Raw genomic sequence first — 21,296 nt, forward strand, 5'->3', positions numbered from 1 at the left:
CTGGGATATATATATATTTTTATATGCAACCTGTGCTATCGGAAGCAGAAAATGGATGGTGAATAGAAAGAATACTCATATTCTTGAATAGAAAGGGCTTCTGCTACTGCCCTGTTCTACTCCACTGGGTACACACAATGTAGCTTTGTATTAAACCCTCATAAAGCACTATTGCCCTCCTAAGTTCATGGCTGTTCTTGAAGACTTGAGTGGTATTCACACTAACAGTGTTTGAACAATACAGTCGTGCTGCTTATTAGTAGTTATGTAAAGTAGTTTGCAGTCAAGTAATTAGATCAGGGCTGTGGACCGGATTTAGAGAATCAGTTTTGTCTCTGAATACTGAGGGGAGCAGAGGAGAAGCTTGTGGGGATGGAAAATAGTATTAAGCTAACACTACGTCAGTTTCTGGGTTTATTTTTCTAATTGCCAAGTTCTTGTTCATAAAATGCTTAGAAAAGCAGAAAGCAAATTCAATACCTGCTCTTGTTTTCCCCTTTTACTCGTTTGATTTTCTCAGAACTATGGTGTGATGCTTTCTGTCTAATGGCTGGAGACAGGGAAGGAAAACCTCTGATCTGTTTTTTTTTATTATTATTATTTTTTTAATTTTTTATTTTTAATACAAGAACACCACATTCAGTGCTTGAAAAGTGTTTGTACTCAAATTCTGATGTTTTGTTTTGTTCATGGGCAGCATTAGATAAGGAACTTCTGAAATCTTCACAACTCACAGTTCAGACACTTTTGTAGAGGGAACTCTTTCAGCATTTTGATGATATTTGCGTGGCTGCTTTCCTTAGCTCCTTTCTGCAGACCTCTGCAAAGTAGTCTCTCACACTCCCAGAATTTCACAGGCCTCAGACTGAAGATAAGCCCCACAGACCTTTACCTGCCATCCCAGGTGAGCTATACTTTCAAGTAGTCTCCATGTCTTTTCTTATTATTCATCTCTTCTCATTCTATTGAAGAATTTGCAAATATTGTGCCCCCCTTGTAGGCTGGTAGAAAAGCAGGGCTTAATACATGCTTTGGACACTGACCACATCTCTCTCTGGACACCTTCAAAAAAATGGTGGTAAACAGATATGGAAAGGTCAGAGGATAAAACTGTCGGTGATGCAATGATGTCACTTTGTACTGTTGTTTTTCAGTAGATAAAACAATACACTGTCACCTTTACATGGTTCTTTGATATACTAAACAGCATCTTCTTCCATTAATTTCTGTGGGAATAAAGTGCACTCAGTATAATGCAGGTTTGCAGTTGGAGTCAATGGGAATGATTTTTTTGACCTCAGTTTGCTCTGGATCAGGTCCATGGTGTCCAGCAGTGAATTTACGGTGCCATCTAAGCCCTGCAGAGTATGCATGAGTCATCTCCATGGTACTGAGGCAATCTCAGTAAATAAGAAGAGACAGCTTCTTTCTCAACAGGTGAACCAAATCCCCAAAGTAATTTTTTTTTATTTTTTTTTTTCCCAAGGAAGCAAAAGGTTAATTTGAAGTGCTTGTGGCCTTCCATGAATCAAATGAAGTAATCCCATGTCTGAGTTTTAAAAGCATCCGTAAATTAGCAGGGTGTAGTGTATAGATCAAAAAGAGGGTTATCAAAGATTAATAAAAAGAGAGAGAAGAGGGAGACAGAGGGAGGAAACTCTGCTAGAAACTCTCTACCATAACTCCAACTAAACGTAGAGTACAATTCACTTATTTCTGGTCCAGTTAGCATGCACTATACTATAAACCCCAGGGCAACAATACAAACATATCAGAAGGGAGAGAAAAAAATCAGGCATTCTGAGAATGTGGATAATAAAGTCTGTGAAAAATAAAATGGGGAATGAGTTGAATAAGGGAGAACACAAAGAGAGAAAAAAAAAAGTAAAAATATAAGAAAAAAGTCTCTTGGCTATTTTTATCCCATTTAAACCCTGGTTATTTTTTAATGACAGTTCTATCTGAAAGGCAAGTCACATAACGAAAAGAAGTGTCAATGGAAAACCAGGATTTTTCTGGAAAAAAACATTCATTAGATGGAAGGAATACCTGATTTCTCAGAAAAAGCAAACAAACTGGTCACACAAAGGAAAAAGGTTGTATAACAGAAGGAGCAGCCAAGACCGTGAAACCAACTCATTTTGTGTTTTCAAATGATGTTGGAAATTCTCCAGGCCGGCCATATTAAATTGCCATGCATATGCAGGGATTTGTTTATGCCTCCTAATCTTTAGCTATTGACTAATGTCCTCTTCAACTGCCTATGCTTAGTGTCAAACAAGTATGATAACAGCTTAGTATTAAAGTGTGTGACAGCTCATACTACCCATTTACCCAGGAACTGGATGGCATTTAGGAGCTAAGGTATAAGGCAAGCAATGAATATTGAGTACCTGTTTTCACAGTGGAGGTGTTACAGCAATCCCCACACCAACAAAGCTTTAATCTTACAAATTCTTCGCAGAATCACAGAATCACAGAATTCCTAGGTTGGAAGAGACCTCAAGATCATCGAGTCCAACCTCTGACCTAACACTAACAGTCCCCACTAAACCATATCCCTAAGCTCTACATATAGTTCTTGACTATACCTTGTTTGGTCTACTTGAGCAGAAGCCATATTGTCTCATCAAGATGGAGACTTTCAGCCACAACAAAACAAAACACCACAATTATGCTAGTGAAACACTGCATTTCTATTAGGTTGCATGTTTGCTCTGGTTAAAATTTTACTGACGTGAGCAGTCTTTGAGAGCACAGTAATCTGTGTCAGCAGGCAGCAGGTAGAAGAGTAGAAGAAGATGGTGAGGAAAACAACAAGACTGTATAAAAACAATTGCAAAACACTGCAGGAAGACAGAGCAATCTGATACCTCTTTGGTTTTTCATGGATAATTATTTATGGTTTAAAAGCATGGAAGGAAAACTTTGAGTTGCACCAAGCAGATCAAAACTCACATCTCACAGTGCCTGTAAAAGTGCCAACGTGCCAACACTCCAGCTGCACCAGGGTCCCAGACAGACTGGGGGAGTGTCGGCAGCACTTAGCACTCAGCTGCTATGCTCTATGCCATGCCAAGGTGGAGCGGTTGTGCACTAAATATGAAATCTCTGTATTTCACATTACCACGAACAGGAATAGAACAATTTCATGGGAGAGAAAATAGGTGGCAAGAGAAACAAAACACACAAAAAGCTCTGCATATTTCATGGCATCTCATTTTCAGTCCAAGTCCCAGTACATAATGGTCTGATGTATCTTCGTATTGAGACTTTGGCTGTAACATCACAGAGTACAAGATTCGGGGCTGTTTTTCACACAAAGCAATCACTTTCTCTAGGGCTTGATGTTAGCAAGCAGATAAAGGCCTTGATCCTGCACAATCTCATGTGTAAGCTGTTGGTACACACCAGCAGAAGGAATTTGCGATCTGTGTGCCTGCAACACTGCATGATCCTTGCCCATTTTCCCCTTTTACTCTAGCTCAGCTGAGGTCTACTGGTTGTCTGTCCCTTTGCGGTCAGAGACTGTGCATCTCCTATCGCTGCAATTTGTCTAGAAAAATAGATGGGCAGTATTTTAAATGCTGTGCAGAACCTGTCTGTGTAGCCTGCCCCAAACACTGTGTTTGTGGGTGTATATGGGGCAAGCCAGTCAATACCTTAGTTAAACATGTTTATCAGTAGGGAGATAAGCCCCCTTAATAATGCTGACATTTTTGGGCAGAGATTGCAAATCTTCATCGTTGTAGCTTTGCTACATTTTCAGTGTATCTTGTAACTTACTGCAGATGAAGCCTATGCCATGCTATTTTTTGTCCATCACTGGGAGTTCTTTTAATGACCAAGAAAAGGATGGCTTCTCCCTCCTCCAAACATGTTAATAGAGAGCTGATCTAGTGCCTGTGTAAACAGGAGAGAAGTGTCCTCTTGCTAAAATGAGCATTGGATTGTATCCTGAAAGGAGGACTAAGCAAATCTCAGACAGCAGACTGTTTAGGCATATTTCTTTGTTTGCTGTTGAGCTTGCCTGCAAACTGCTGGAAAACCTGGACTCTGTAGTTCAACTGTCATAATTGTGCAGATTGAAGACATTTTGGTGAGTCATCGACTTGATTAGTGAATATGTTCAGCTTGTTTTCCTCTAATATCATGCTAATTTATTGCTGAAGCATCATATTTGATTGTTTTATGTGTCAATAATTAAAAATAGTAATTTGAAAATGAGACTCAGTGGTGCAATTAGAAAGCTGTATTAGTACCTGGGGAAAATATAAATATAATGCAGCACAATGGAGTTAACAGGTTATTAATTTTTTTTTTAAAAAAAAAGCTCTCAAGTCTGTCATTCAGTTGTCCAAAATATGATGAATAACAAATCAAAACAATTGTCCCTCATAATCATGTTACTATCAAATTAAATTAAAATTTAAACAACTTTCTTCTCAGCATGGGGATTCTGAAAGCTTTGAAAAATGCAATATTTCAGCATTCCTGTTGATGTTCTTTGGCTTCTCCTTCATTTCAGAGAACAACCAAAAACTGAACTATAAACCACTATCAACTGTGTTCCAAGAAATGGCTTTTTCTAAGTTTTTCTAAGTAGGTATAATTACATTAATGACCAGTCATCAGTTAAATAACTAAATAGGCTAACTCTGAATACACTGAGATTTCACTCCTGGTATTTTGAATCTGCAGATAAATCACTTGGCACTCACATTCTACAAGGTAACAAATATTAACCCTAGTTTCTATAGAGTAAGTCATGTTCCTGGTCTCTTCTGGGTCTGCACTGAATCTATAACCACTGTGGCATTAGACGTTACGCTGCTACAGGACAAATATTAGGACATGAAACATTTTCTGGTGTATTTTGGATATAATACAATAGGAGGAATCTACCTGCTGATAAACATCTATTAAAACAGCAATAGTATAGTACTGTTTACTTTTAGTCTGGGATTTTCATTGTTTCTAAACTTTTATTTATTTATTTATTTTTATTTCTTTTTCTTTCTTTCCACAAATATATTCACAGCACAACACTCATCTGGAAAGGAGTGTTTGTTATTTAGATTGCTTGTGATCACCAATCTAATTATAAAACCTCAGTCATACAGCTAGGGAAGAGAAATTATATCTCACAAGCTAGACATCCAAATACACAGTGCTCAATGTGTAGACAAAGCCAACACTTTCTAAAGGGGTACAGGCTGGACTAGGCCTAAAGTATGCTTTGTACAAATGTGGAAGACGCAAAAACCATAAACATCAGATTTGCTATGGGAATGTTCTTCAAAAGAGACCCTTCAATCCATCCCACTTCCCTCAGACCGAAGTCCTCAGTTGTCCAACAGCTGCTGCTTGTGCAGCTTTTGTTTGGAAGGCAAGTTTGGAGCAAGAAAGACGTCTGCAAGGGCAAGGATTCCATGGCATGCTTTGCAAACGTAAAGATGCTAATGCCATTGACATAAAAATGCCTAGTGTGGAAGGCTGAAGTAATATTTCCAAAGGCATATTAATGTTACGAGAGCAGAAATATGAATATGTCCATATTGTAAATGTGGCTTTTATGTTCAGATATTTAAACAATGTGAGTTTGATGCCATGCTGCTTCCTCATTTCACCCAAAATTTCACTTATGCGCTATTATAATCTTAGCTCTAAGGTATCTAGAAATATTTTTGAAAATTACATGTAAATACCCCTGAGATTTTTAGTCCTCAAAACAAAGTATTTTGCAAAACAGATTCTCAGTTTGGGAAGTGTTAATGGGGTCTTTTATAAAGGAAATGTTTATTTCTGTTTTATTTGTAATAACAATGAAATATAAATTGAGCAGGTGTGATACAGCACAGAGAAAAGCCCTGATTTGACAACCTTAAATAGTTTCAATCAACAGGAGCATTCAGTGTATTGCAGAATGAACTAATGCTTCCTAAAACAAGTACTGATGGATAACAGCTCACAAATTTAGAGTGACACATCTCTACTCTGATTATAATTGCCACCAGCTACCTCTGCAAAGTGAAGATCATGTGCCTATGTGTTTATACACCTGCTAAAAAAAACAAACAAACAACAATCTCTTTCTCGTGTTGTCCTTATTCAACTGCACAGCTGATACTCTTTAACTAAGGAGGGCAAAATAGTCATAATTATTTAATGATTAGAAATGGAATATAGTGCAAGGACATCGTACTTGTAGACATTTTCTAATATGGAATAATTTAAAAATAGATGTGAAAAAACTAGAAATAGGCAGGCATTATATGAACTATCGTGTGGTTACCTCTGGAGTGGCTCTCTATCTCCAATTACATACATGATATATTTTTGCGTAGATTAATTCTCTATTTGATGTACATGTATGGTGTCTAGGTTGATAACACCTTTTACAATGAATAAACTAAGCTCAGAGAGTTGTGATCTCCCACTCACCTTACAAATACAATAAGAATTCCAGGAGTCTTTATTGCTGAGCTAGCATTTGCTAGTAGAAGCACATTATTATCAACAATATTAATTCTATGTTCAGAATTAAAACCTATTTTTTATTATGAGCTGAAATAGAGTTCAGTATGTTCCTTCTTATCATTAATAACTTTCCATTTTAACAGTAAAAAAGTTTTCATTTGTGAAATGAGTTAAGAATTTGTTTTGGGCTGAACTTGAAAAAAACTGAATATTTTGAAATTAACCACACACACAAAAAAGAGAGGAAGTAGCTTTATCCTCGAAACGCTCCATTGCTTTGTATCCTCAGGATTGGACATGGTGTCTCCTTTTTAACTTTCTGTGGCATATTGTCACATATACTAAAATACACTGTTTTAAAAAGTTTAAAACAATGGTTGTTCGAAAAATCATGTACTCTTGTAATGTCAAAATATTCATTCAAGAATGTCAAGAGGCTTATAGGGGTCCTGAGCAAAGATACGAGAAAGCAGTTCACAGGCGGTGAATATTTTGAAAAAGAAACATGTAGAATTCATTTGTCCTATCCAACATGACCGATCAGTAGCCTGATTCAAAGGCCATGCAATCAACCTGGAAAGCTTGCCATGGCTGAATACATAGCAAATTAGTTGGATAATGGTAGTTTAGTTTGTATGCTCTGGGAAACAAAACAAGAGCAAATAAATACTCATTTTATCTTAATAAACCTAGCAATAAATCTATTAACTTCTCTTTAAAAGTATATCAATGATCTTGAAAGTTCAAAGACAATCTTCTGTAAATTGTATAAACACTACTCATCCCAAGGTATTGTGTAGCTGAAATGTTGGGTCTTGCCTCAGCAACCGTGTATCTAGAGATATCCCTTTTGTTACTGTTTGTTCTTTCAACAGAAATAATTTGTTTTATATTAAGTTCTAGCAAATTGCCCTGCTATCTTTGCTGTAGGATGAGTTCTTCCAAATTACATGTGCATGTAGGTTTGGAAAGGTTTACAATGATTGATGTGGTACATTGTTTGTGCATCAATAAGCTGAGATTGCTACATGTGATTGTTTTATAACAATTACTGCAGATATTTTAAGGACAGCTTTTCTTGTTTTTGTGAAATCTGCGCTGCAAAAAGAAGCAGCAGACTTTTGAAAAGACCTTATGATTATGACTAAATAATCTTTTCAGAGATATTTAGATTCCAGCTTGCACCTGTTTCTTTCAGGAGAAACTAGTCTTTCTAAAGTTGCACATTGCACATATTTTTATTTTCCTTTCCCAGTCTCCAGTCCCACATTTGTATTCGCACCCCTGTTTCAGGGAAGGAGTTACCTGGAGCAGAGGATGCACACAGACTTTCTCTCTCTGTCTACCCTCTGATGATGGGTAGACTCCTGGCTTTCATATGGAATCACTCTTTCAGCTCCTAGTCATGCTCTGCCAGAAATATTTAGTATGCACTTTTGTATCTTTTCTTCCAGAATACTTACTCACTTCTCACAAAACTGTCACACCTATCTCAAATGAAAGTATATGCCCTTAGGAGTAGGACTGTCTCCAGAGGGAGTGAGTCCAGATTTTCAAAGGCTGAGTCATTCCCATGCTGGCTCTGGCCACAGGATGTCAAGCTTGCTTTAGCATTGCACCAGGCTTCACTGAAAAGGCTTCTTTAATCTATTTGTGTTTTATTCACTTGACAGCTTAAAAGGAAAAGACTCTGTGTGCTCCATTTCTATGGATTCTTACAGACATAATACTGTCTCTGTGGTCACCTTCAGGGGGTCCTGGGCAGCCCTGGCCCAGATGGTGGTGGCCTCTCAGTTCACCTGGAAACCAAATCTGCACTCTATAATCTGATTGCTCAAAATCAGAGGTAGGTTGAAAGCCTTACACATAAAATTCTGACTGAGCTTCAGAGGAAAAAATGTCCATTGAATACAGTGGAGGCAGGATTAAACCTGAATTTTTGCCCATTCTGAAAACAAAACCAGTGCCTGTGTGGCTGGTCAACAGACTATCCCCTCATTTTGAGTGACATCAATTTTCTGCTGTGTGTGCATACAAAACTTGCACCTCTTGAGTAAGGAAGTGAGCATCATATTTATTTTATGCCCAGAGGCCAAGCCAACCTGCTGGCTCCTGAAGATGTACATTATATTGATTCCTTCCTGTAGGAATTAATGAAACTTTGGGAAATATGATAAATGATATAGAGTGATTTATGAATGTCCATCACAGTTAGTCATTTTGCTCATTGCGGAAGTTCCTAGGGCTTATAAAGGCTGCATTTGCAGGTTCATTGCCTACTATATATGAACAATAAAAGTCCTGTTTCATGCTGGAAAAATGGCTTGATAAAAAAATTAAAAAAATAAAGGAAATGTCATAAGGAACATTTATAAACAACTTCAGTGTTAAGCTGTGATCTGATAATGGCCATTCAGAAAAGAGAAACTGCCATGCTGGAGAGAGAATAGTCCTTCAGAGAAGAGCACTGATATACAATAAAAAACAGTGCTCATATTGTGGGTTGGAAACTTTCTCTTTGACCCTCCTTGCTATAAAGCTTGATCCTTCAGTATCTGATCTCTCACACTTGGAGTCAGTGGGAGCTTTTTGATCCTATGGTTAAATGCATCACAGGACTTTGCTGGAACTAATCTTTGGCTCTGTGTGTCAAATTAGGCACACATTTGCAAAAGAGTGACAAGAGCCCAGAGCCTGCCTGAATTAAAACATTTAACTTTGAATCATGGAGGAGGACTGCTCATGCATATTTGCTTTCGTGAAAAGATGAATGACTTTTGTAAACTTGATAGCTATTTTAATTCCCGGGTAGGCATTCAGGGATAGTAGTCATATTTGCGGTATTGTATGTGCCCCAACAAATCCAGCCACCCTAACTTCCACAAAAGCATTTAAAAATTGTTTTCTAGACACATAAGTCAAACATACATACCCAAAGGAATGCCCCAGATTTTCTTCTGCTGTTTGGCAGAGATGTTGGCATCCCTTCTCTTGTTTTTACTGTAACTCTAAAACCTTTTCTAAGAGTTACCACCTACCTGTGATCAGGCATGCAGATTTCAATTGTTTATCCTCATCTAGAAGTACATTTCTGAATTGTTTGTCTAATTTACTGTATTTCTAAACAAGATATACTAAAAGCCCAGAGTATTGGGGCCTTCATTTGTATTTAGATTGCAGACTTTATCACAAACAAATATGTCAAATAGTAAAATGGTAAAAAAGACAATATTCTTCTACCTGTCATGCTTGCTTCCTTCCCTTCGACATAGTAGGGGATCGCAGTCTGAGCTCCCATGAGGTTGTCTAGGCAGCATATCTGCATAGATTATTGTCCTGATTAACTTTGCAAAGGAAAATGGGACTTCCTGAGATACTATTCCCTCTTTTGTCATGGAGCTTTGGGCACTGTGTTCTTATTCTTTGAAACATGAAGTTGCATAGAGGCAAATTTAGAAAGTAGCGCTGCGTTTTGAATTTCCGCTTGATCTAACATCCACTGGGAGATTGAGCACATTTTTTAATTGTTTGGTATTTATTTAAGGAGGGATCTGGCAGCTTTGAAAGGATTTACCATTTACAGTACACATCCCCACAGTGCTGTTCAAGGGAGGGGCAGGGCAGGAGGATGAGTGACACCTTCCTACTTCTGTGCCTCTTCTTAAGCAAGTCGTGGCACTTCTGATACCTAAGAGGCTGAATCACATATAGCCTTTGCACCTGCTTGGTTCTGCTAAATTATGTTATTTGTAACCTGTTTGGGCAATTAACTGTTGTCCAAAGGATGTTATATAAATGCTGACTGACTTCATTGCTGTCCTAGTTCCTTTAATGAACTGATTTTGAAATACGTTTCTTAAGCTTCCTTGTAGTTAATAAAAATTACTTTAATAGCTAGATCCTACTTCCTACCATATAGGTTTCTCAGTCCTAGGATCCATTAGAATAAGTAGAAATGGATATAATGGATATTCATAAAAGCTTACTTTGATTAAAACATTGTGTGAAATTGAGATACATTGTGAGTAAGATCAAATCAGATAAAACCTGCCAATAACTGACTTTTTTTTTGTCATCAGACTTTGACTCCAGGTCTCTGTTTTTGCTCCAAACCCTACGCTGTGAGTAGGGCACTAAGTCAATGAGGCTTAGAAAGGATTTTTTAGATGAAAAAGTCATCTTTAATTTCAGTTATAGTGCCTGTTGATCCTCAGAACAAATATTAACTCCTCTAGAGATGCCATAGCTTTATGAGCAGAAAAGCTCTTCTAAATTACATTATATACTAACATAGTCCTTAATAAGATGGTATGAAAAGTTAAATATGATCATTGGCAGAGAGACAGACTCTGGTGTTCATAGCAGATCTATATGGTTTTAATTTTGGTGGCATTTATGGTTAAATGCTATATGGTCTTTAATGTTCCATGAGTTTAAAGACTTAAGGGCACTTGCAGGCAGGTCACTTGAGGGCAGGGAGATCTGTGAATTTTGAAGCTGTGCAGTAAGGTCTCTGTGCCTCTACAGCCTGGAAAGAACCTAAATATATTCTTGGTCCATTTTGGGGCTTAGGAAGCCCTACAAAGCAGGGATCTCTTCCAGGAGTCATAGAGCTATTAGAATCCTGATTTTGTTGATATCAGGTTTCCTATAATATTCCTGTTGATATTACTATGTAATGCTGAACCTGTCTGCGGCTTCCTCAAAAAGGACTTTCTTGTATGCAGGACTATGCCAAAATTCACCAGAGCAAATTTGTAATGCCTGTATTTTTGGCACTTTCTTCTTCAATTTTGAGGGTTCTTAATATTTAAATGAAGCGGTATTTCTCTTATTGTTGCTGAGAAAGAGTGGGCATTATTGTGACCTGTGTACTGTCATTGAACATCGGGAGGTGAAACCTAGTTTCTGTATTAAGAAAAAGAGTTTCAGAGATACAACAACTGCAGGTTGTCTTGTGCATTGTAGCCATGTACAACTGACTGTTGTAATGGCCCTTTTCTTTTAACCTTTTCTCTCTTGTGATTTGTGATCTTTGTGACCACAAGGTCACTAGAGCTGAAATTTTGACCTTGTTCGGATAGATAATAGTACAGAAGAAAATGTCACATTCTCATTCACTCTCCCTCATACAAGCAGGGGATGCTATTATTGTTATTTCTGTACAGTTTCCCATATTTTAAATAAATGTGTTCTATGCTGTCAGATGCAGACTCTATTTTTATAAAGTAAAATATGATCAAAGCTGCTGTAACCAAAAAACACAGGGGCAAGCTAACTTTGTAGCAGAGGCAAATTAAAGATATAGCTCCTTTTGTGAGTAGATGCCACCTGGTGAGGTTTCTCATGCAAAAGAGTTATTAAATCATTTTAAATTATTGAATTAAGATGGAATTATTGAATTACATTGTATTGGTCTGAAAAGAAGGCCTAGGTTTAGAGTGTCTAAAAGAAGTAGACACTTCTTGTGTCTACTTAATTTTCAACATTAATTTATATATAGCATACAGCAAAAAGTAACTAAAAATATAGCCTGGGTGTGTAAGTTGACTTTGTTTCACTGATGCTAACAGATCTCTGCTACTTTGCTTTGGTCCAGAATTACAAGTCTATTTATATACACAAAAGAAAGGAAAAAAAAAAACAACAACACAAAGTTTAGCATATTCACAATGTAAGAGGGGTTAGGGGAACAGCCTCAGCTGCAAAGCCTTTTAACTTTCCCCTCTGTTTGTCATATGTATCAAGATGTGCTGATGTGCTCACTCTGGGATTGTGCCGTGTATGCCATGGCATGTACCCAGTGGTGTGCACACCATGCATGCTGTGCTGCATACACTATGATACATACAGCACATAGGTTGGTCTTTGTGTGCTATGTACACACAGCACGTAAACACACATGTACACACAGCAGGTAAACAGGACATCTTGAACCCATAGCCTGGCCCCTGCTTGGGGGAACACCTGGTGGGACAGGGAAGACCAGGTTGAGGCTATAGTTTGCTTTCATTCATGCTTCTTACCAGCTGATAACAAGGTGTTGGAAAAGCCCCTTGGGAGGACTGCTGCCGTGATGGTGTTCTTCAATTATTCATGTCCATGCTAGGCAATCTGATGTGTTCTCAGGGAAAATGCTTCTGAACAGCAGCAAAGCTTCTGTCTTAGGGATTTCTGGAAACAAAACAAAACAAAACAAACAAACAAACAAAAAAACAACAACACAAAAACACCAAAATCAATCAATCAAACAAAAACCCAAACAGAACCAGTCCTCAACCCCTTCAGGATTGGATTGCTTTATTACACTCATCAATGTCCTTAAAATTACATCATTGCTTACCTCGCTTTTAGTAAAATCAGTCCTACAGAGCTTGTTTCATTTGGGGCTCTGCATCTCAAGGCAATTATTTGCTAATTTTTAACGTTAAAGAGTAAATGTAAACACTTGTACTGTAATATCAAGGCTTGCTCTTTTACTTTTCAAAGTCTTGAATTCTTAGTGACGTGTCACAAGGTCTGCAATCCTATAAAGTTCATATCAGAGGTCCAAACTGCATGCACATGGGCAGAATGGAGATAAAACAGTGTGTTTGTGACTTACAGGCTATGTACATTTTCTGTCACAGGCAGTAAAAGATGAAGCTGATTTAATCAAGAAGGGTTCTTCATGGCTGCTAACTGGAGCATTTCTGGATTCACTGCATAAAACCACCATGGGATCAATGAAGGCCATTTCTAGCTCTCATTTATGCAAAATGCAATTTTTTTTTATCATTGTATAACTTACATAAGAGGATCAAGCATAACTTGGGCATCTGTCAGGAATGGCAGCAGCACCAAGCTCCACCTCTACAGATTTTCTATTATTACCCATCACTTTTATTTGAGAAGCCAAGTAAAACCAAGTATGTAGAGGCAGGAATGTGGGTGCACCCTGCTTACTGAAAGGTTTGCAATCCAAATATATGACTGACAAAGAATGGAAGAAAGAAATAAAATATCCATATTTCCCAGCTCAGAAAGTGAGGCACAGAAAAGGCAGGAAGATATGGGTAAGGACACTGGACAGAATTTGGCAGAGTTGGGAGGAGGGACCTGATGCTGGGAGTTCTGATGCAAAAAGCCGTGCAATCAGGCAATATAAACACTGTTTATTAATACTGTTTTCTGAAAAGGCCTGGAAAAATACTCTCATCCTGATGCCTTGTCTTAGTCTAACTGAAGACGCTTCTCTCACATTTTTAGAGCATTAGGCTACCAATCATCCTATACAGGAAAGGTATTGTCCTCCCAGAAGAGAGAAGAAAATGTACGAGCTGCAGTAAAGAGTTTCTTTCTTTCTTTCTTTCTTTCTTTCTTTCTTTCTTTCTTTCTTTCTTTCTTTCTTTCTTTCTTTCTTTCTTTCTTTCTTTCTTTCTTTCTTTCTTTCTTTCTTTCTTTCTTTCTTTCCTTCCTTCCTTCCTTCCTTCCTTCCTTCCTTCCTTCCTTCCTTCCTTCCTTCCTTCCTTCCTTCCTTCCTTCCTTCCTTCCTTCCTTCTTTCTTTCCTTCTTTCTTTCTTTCCTTCTTTCTTTCCTTCTTTCTTTCCTTCTTCCTTCCTTCCTTCCTTCCTTCCTTCCTTCCTTCCTTCCTTCCTTCCTTCCTTCCTTCCTTCCTTCCTTCCTTCCTTCCTTCCTTCCTTCCTTCCTTCCTTCCTTCCTTCCTTCCTTCCTTCCTTCCTTCCTTCCTTTCTTTCTTTCTTTCTTTCTTTTTTAATGGATATCAACTTTTTAAAAAATGGATATCAACTTTAAAAAAAACAAACAACTCTTAATAGGAAATTAAATAATTTGACTTGTATTTAGGAGAACATAACGTTTATATGCTCTTGCTAATAGCAAGATGCTATGCCTGTTACCTTTATCTCATGTTGAAGATTCCAGTGAGATAAATTTTATGGAAACAAAAATCTAAGAATTGGATCCTGTTTAAAAAGAGCTAGGGCTTTTAAGTATGGCAGAAAAACAGTCCCAAGTCACAGGCCTGTGCCGTGCTGTCAGACGACCTTAGGGGATTTATCTGTCTTTCCACAACTGCAATTTGACTGTGTCTAAGTGCACACTGAAGGGGCACCTTAGTGTCTCTGACCTCTCCTGTGAGCTGGCAGTAATGGTTAAAGGACTGTGCGGGGAACCTCCTCAAGGAGCCAATGTTGAAAACTATCTGTTAACTATTTGTCCAGTTATTTTTTCAGCCAGACCACCTTCACTTGTCAGACAGCTGCAGCTTCCTCTGTTATCGCATTGTTGCTCTATAGGTAGGGCAGCAAGTGGCAGGATAGGGTTTCCCTCCCAGTAGCAACCCATACTTAAACAAGATTAAACTTATCATGAGGACACAGCCAAAAGCTCCACATCTTACATACAGGCAGTACCCAGCACACTGCAGGTACTAACACAGAGTAAGTATTACTATGGAGATGACGGAGGTGTTTTCAGCAGGGGCTCTGGAAGGAGTAATCCTCTGCTAATTTTGCAGCCCAGTGATGTTCAGAGAAGCCTACATGGCTATGGACTTTGTTTGTGTTCCCCATGAGCATGGTGCCAAGAGATTTTGTGAAGAGCACAGGATCCTCACCATCCATTATGGGCAGAGAGGGGAGATCTGAGTCATCTTACTCACTAGTCTAAGCAGCAGGATGTTTTCCTTCATGTAGGATGACAATAAGCAGTACGGTATATTTTTCCCGTATATTTTTCCCAACTTCTGTTACAGAATTTTTATCTGTTGTCATTAAATAGGGAACCATCCATCAGGCAAATGTGAAACTTCTCAAAATACCATAAAAGCCAGAAAAAAAGGGTGTAGGAAGATATATAAAACTGTTTGTTTAATTTTTCTTTATGTCCAAAGCGACTAATTGATTTTAAGCAATGTTTTATAGAAATAGTTGATATCCAAAGCAAAACCCTCATGAAACAAATTTCAGCACAGATGGTATTTTGGTTGCAATTAAAAAAGTGGCATATAGTAAATGAGAAGTGGAGAAGATTTCAAATCTAATCTAGTAAGCCTTGAAAGACGGTTGTAAAAACAACAACTTTTTACATGTTCAGAAATTAGAAAGCTGGCTTCTGGTAGAAACAACACAAAACCTGTCCTTGAATGTTTAAATCTGCCAAAATGAACTAAGGAAACAGGGTAGGTTTGGGACTGAACCTTAGAGAAGTGAAAGCGGATAGTGGGTTATTTTCTGAGTATCAGAAGTAACCCCCTAAGTCTGTATGTACTCATATTCCTCTTATTTTCTGTGATTTGCAATGTTCCTCTTGAGGAACAATACTGAAATGGTGACTATGTTGATTTTCTGGGTAAAGGGAAGGGCCCAGGCTACTTTTGTGTCACGGAAAAAAACATTTTCATGTGATACACCCTGCTCCCTTCAAGTAATAATTCTGAATTAATATCCTATTTATATAGTTTCTGCTATTCATAAACTCATAAATATGAAACCAACCACCAAAATAATAAAGTGCAAATATGCTGTATATGGAAGAGGACATAACAATGAAGAGCAGTACAGAATTAGAAATAAAGACTGTAATAGTTAAATAGGTACAACTGGAGAATCTGCACAGACAGAACACTGTTACTGCTGTCTCTCTCAAGCAGAGAGGCTGGGTAGGGTTGGTCTTCACAAAATGTCCTGGGCTAACAGTAATACCAAAGGCTGAAGGTCTACAAGGCTCAAGGGGAAGACCGGGCACATTGTTGGAGGGGAAATCCAGAGGATGTGACTAAGTGCAAAGAAACCATGCACAGCTCCTGAAGTCCCTAAGCTATGGATGATTGGCAGCTGAGGGACTATTAGTGTCAGGCTTCTTGCCATGGTCTTCAGCTCTCCCCCAGCCATCTGCCTTTGGACACTGCTGGAAAGAGGTTACTGGATTAGACAGATCTTTGATCTGACCCAGTCCACATATTCTCCTGTTCAGTGACAGGAGAGGAGCATTGCGAAAGCACTTAACAGCAACATTATGGTTAGCCAAAAAGTTTGTTGTCCTTCTGAGAGATGGGCAAGGTTGATGTTTCACAGAAATGGGCGGATTTCTGCAAGTGATCAGGAAATAGATTGAATATTCAATAAACTAAAAAATTTACCTTTCTTTAAGTACAAGTAAGTTCAGTTTGGAGCTTGATAGGTATCCACTTTGCACGCATGTGATTGAAAGGCTTAGATTTTGATGGAGATAAATTAATTCAAGTTCATTGACTCCAGCTTTAACAATGATATTCTATCATAATATATTCATATTTTCTACTGAGTCTCCATTAACACTCTTTCTTTTACCTATTCTGCTGCTGCTGAGGGATATATTATTTTCTGCAAGACTTTGACAGGCACAGACAAGCATCTGCAATGGGAAATCCATCACTTCTCATTATCTGTAGGTTTTGTTAACTTTTCTAAACTAAATCTCAGGGCAGACTGAGATTCACATTTTATTCTTATTCCATATGGATTCTGCAATGAAACAACAATTAACACAGTGTCTGAAAGGCTGAGGTTACTGGTCTCAAGAAGACAGCATTTGTTTTGGTTTCAGGATCATTTACAACTTCAGTGATAATGGAATCTGACATCTAATGTAATTATTCTCCAAATAAATAATTAAACTGAGAGAGAAAAGCAGGGCAATTTTAACTATTTATAGCAGGTGTCCTGAAAGACACTAATGGCAATGATTTTTTTCTTTAAGAAAATGGAGTTCACAAGATCTCTACAAGATACTATAAAGGATGAAGAAAGACAGCAGGGGGGTTCCCTGTGCTTTCAAGTAGAAGTGGCAATCAGTGCCACCCATTTCATTAAGGCTTAGAGATCACTACTGAAGAACCAATTTTACCTAATGGTGTACCTTACACTAGCCTCCTTTTGTATGTATTCAGTGAAAAGGAACATGTCTGTTTGTGAGTTACATTGCTAAATTTCTGAGCCCAAAGCTCTGTGCTGTACTATATACAGCTGTACCAGTAAGTAGGAGTGACAGCATGAAGTATTTCTGTTTACATCTGAGGCAGTTACCCAGGGATCTCTCTATGGCCACTAGTTATCTGGTTGGTATCACAGGTAGGAGTCAGGATATGATATGTCTGAAGAAATGTAAGCATCCATTTTATGTTAAGATAGCACTCACTAGGTCTCCACTGAATAGAAAAGAAGGCCAGCATGAGGACCTTAGATGTAGATACATACACTGGAGGTTCTGCAAGGTGTAATATTTGCATTTCTACCTTATTAAATCAAAAGGAAAAAAAAATGTCTCAGTCTCTGGGAAAGGGAATTTTTCTCTGTAATGGACAGTAAAATGGTGCCCTGAAGAGTGGTTAGAGTATGATAAGAGTAAAGCCTCCATCATTAGGATCTTTAAGTTTTGTTGACTTTCAGTACCGCAGGGAACTTCAGAGCAAGTCTGGTCACCTTTGGTTTCTTAACTTTTTTAGGCAAACCATCACTTGATAATTACTATCAAGCAGAATATGAAAACGTTTAGTAAAACCAGTGCCCTCTTGTTTAATCACAAATACTTTGCCAAGAGTTCCTTCTGAATTATAGCAACTCAGCTTTCAAATTAAATCTGACATCTAACCTAGCATTTGAGACACTCAATATATAACTTTCTCTAGAGAGAAACTGTCTGTTCAGTTACACTGCTGCTGCACCAGCAGTGACCTACCAGGAGAAGGAAAACTCCTTGGCAGATAGCCACCTGCAAAGCTGCCTTTTATAGCGTTTGAAAACTGGAAAGTTATTGATCCTGGGAAATGGTTTCAATCTGCTGTTAAAAATGATAAGAGCTGGCAGCGTGGCTCAGAGCCCTCCTCAGCACCTACAGAGATCCCTCGGTATCTCCTGGACATCGGTGGAAGCGTAACCAGCAGCCACAGTCCAGACAATCCACCTCTGTGCAACAATCCAACCCACTAACGTGCATCATCAGAGGTATCGCCTGTGTGCACTGCACTGCTGCTGACCTGTCTGCAGCTTCAAAGGCAATTTGTGCCAAGGGAAAGAAGGGGAATAAGCCTTTAGGGTTCCCCAAACATTTCAACTTCCACAGCAAAATTTATATCGTGAGAAAACTCAGGAAGCCCTGGCAAAATGCTAAACACTGCAACATGCTGTTGGGAGTTCTGCATGTGTTTGTAAGATGCTGGTGAAGGCCCGAGTCAAAAGGACGGTTGCTGCCCATGGCCCACACTCACTGCAGCACTTACCCCAGCAGTGAGCTCAAGGTTAGAGGACCAGGATTTGTTAGGACGGCAAACATGCTGCACATGGCAGGTACGAAATGAGGACGATAATGTGGGGACTCCCACGTGCACAGGGCCTGTGTGAGATTGACCTGGCCTCGGATTCAAAGTTTTGCAAGTTAATTTGATGCTGAAAGGCTCAATTTGCTTTTGAGGAAGCACTGTAGAAAGCAGCAGTCATGCAGATAGGCAGAGCTTTGCATTTCCAGTCTTTTCCCCTCTTGTGGATGATTTATAAGCACTTTAACCGTTAGGGGTCAGTTATTACTCCCACCTTAATTCCTTTCCAGGTAAGATCATAGTTCTGGGCTAGCAGTTTTCTCCTTTGACTTATTTTATCAGAACTGGCCTGTTAATTAGAGCCAGGGTTTGGCTCCCTTTACTGTGAAATATAATTCTGTTATCAGTGCAACCACATTCTGCCCTAGGTGATTTCCACTTTGGCTTTAATCCTTTTTTTTTTTTTTTTTTTTTTAATCCCATGAAATAAAGAATATTTCCTTGCTTGGGTAAGCAGGATAGCCCTTTGGTCTAAATAGAGTTCTTTCATTTTGAGATTTCTGATATGCTAAACCTCTGTGAAAGTTTGATAAAAGGTAACTTTGAGGCTTTTAATTAATTATGTACAAAAAGTTGACAGTACTCTACTGGGAGGTGTTCCTAATAATCCATGCATGTAATATAGTGGGAACATTGTTTATAAATATAAATGAATCGGAAGGTTTGTAACCTTAGAACAAAAGAAGATGAAAAATCAAATCACGGCTGGCAACCTCACAATTAAATGTTCTAAGATTAAATGACCTACTTGAAAGCTACAATTTTATCTTTGTTTTCCAGTAAGTAGAGGAAAAATAATCCTTTTAACAGCTCCTTAAAGCGCTTACTGAGAGTGAAGCAAGGAAATATTGTTTTTAATATTTCATATCTCCCACAAATGAAAAGACACGCTTTTATGGTTCAGTCTAGCTGGAAAACGCTTAGCTCATATTGGGCTGACAGGGAAGGGGGAAAAGGGGAAAGGGAAAGAAGGTGTCAGCAGGCCAGATATAAAGCAGTGATGAAAGGAAATTGAAAGTCAGGGGTAAGCAAATGAGAAGGGGGTCACAGCTGTGAAAGATGTAAAAGTAAGACTGTCTCAAGGGAAAGGGTTAAGAATATTAACAAAACGAATCCAAAGGAATAAAGGAAAGACTAATCCACAGATTCAATTCAATTCTACCACTGCAGCACTTGGAGGACTCAGAATCCTATTACCATTGGCTGGCATGGATTAAAGAACCACACCTTAGCACCACCAGTATTTCACCTCATTTCCTTATGCTTAGCCGCAGCAGAACAGCCACCTTCTGGGAAAGGTACAGCACATTGGCAGCATGCAGCCAGGTCACTTATAATCACCAGTTTGCAGCGACTTCTTTAGCTCTAATCTGCTGGCATCATTAAAGGCAGCATCTCCAACCTGAAAATTACACTTCTGTCTATTCTCATTAAATTTAAAAAGCAGCACCTCAAGACTGTTGAAGTCAAAAAATAGGGAAAAATCTCCTTCTGTCACTGCCTGACTGTTTCAATGAAGGGCTCAACTTCTTCGCAAAGTTACTGCTCTAATAAAGGTCAATACATGGCATGAAGTGCCTCAAGAGCTCTGCAGGGAGAGAATTTGGCAAAGTGAACCATGCTTCTCTCCCTGCTGCCCTTTGCAGTGAGGAAGTAACCGCGTGCTGTGGCTCTGCACCAGCAGCAAACACGTGCTGGGCTGCTGTGAGCTAGCTGCCAGCTGGGTGAGGGGCATTGCCACCCTTACTGCAAAGTGCTGCCTTCTTTCCTGGAAAGGCCCTTATGAAACTTTTCATCTTGTAAAGAGGTGTTAATTTTACAAGTCAGCCAGCTCCCCTTAGGCCTTTCTATTCTTCTTTGTGACAGCCCTAAAGTTTGAGAGCCTCAGGATTACTTCTAAACACTAATTTCCATAGAAAATCATTTAAGAAAAGCCCGTGAATTTTTTTTTTTTTCTTTTTCTTTTTCTGCCTAGAGAACAAAATACCCAAATAACACACTGCCTCCTTCCCTCTTCACTTGCACCTGCAGCACACCTGATATGATTTCCGTAACCAAACACTCCCAGGAGCCACACTGCAGTGTTTGCTGCCACTGACCAATGGACCAGCAGAACAGGGAAAACACCTTCCTGTTTTGGAAGAACACTGAAGAAAGAGTGAAAAATAACAGTGCTAACGCTTTCGGCTTTGTTTCCAGTATTTTGGATGGAACTGCTCATTTAATAAATATCTGATGTTATGTTTGATTTCAGATGCGATGTTCTGGTTGGGATCCATCTCCTAATTTCCATTTGAGTCACAGTAACATGCAAAGTGCCAGAGATGCGCAGCAGGCTGAGAGCGGCAGGCACCGAGTTAATCTCCAGCACGGCGTGGTTCCTCGTGCTGCTCCGCTGGTTGCTCCCAAGAGACTTTCAGTGGTGCGGGCGTTGTGGCTAACGCTTCAGGGCTACACAGAA

At 38.8% G+C, this 21,296-nt stretch overlaps 1 protein-coding gene across 1 annotated transcript in view; it reads right to left on the bottom strand.

Annotated features, from left to right (window-relative positions):
* The window catches only part of LOC311438552 (uncharacterized protein), a gene marked incomplete at its 5' end in the record, with an annotated part of 410,467 nt that overhangs the window by 59,536 nt on the left and 329,635 nt on the right, over nucleotides 1-21,296 (bottom strand). The window contains one exon of the mRNA XM_084523032.1: nucleotides 12,507-12,654. The remainder of the gene's footprint in view (nucleotides 1-12,506; nucleotides 12,655-21,296) is intronic.

The sequence above is a fragment of the Aythya ferina genome (assembly GCF_964211825.1).
Source record: "Aythya ferina genome assembly, chromosome: 6".
NCBI classification, from domain to species: domain Eukaryota; kingdom Metazoa; phylum Chordata; class Aves; order Anseriformes; family Anatidae; genus Aythya; species Aythya ferina.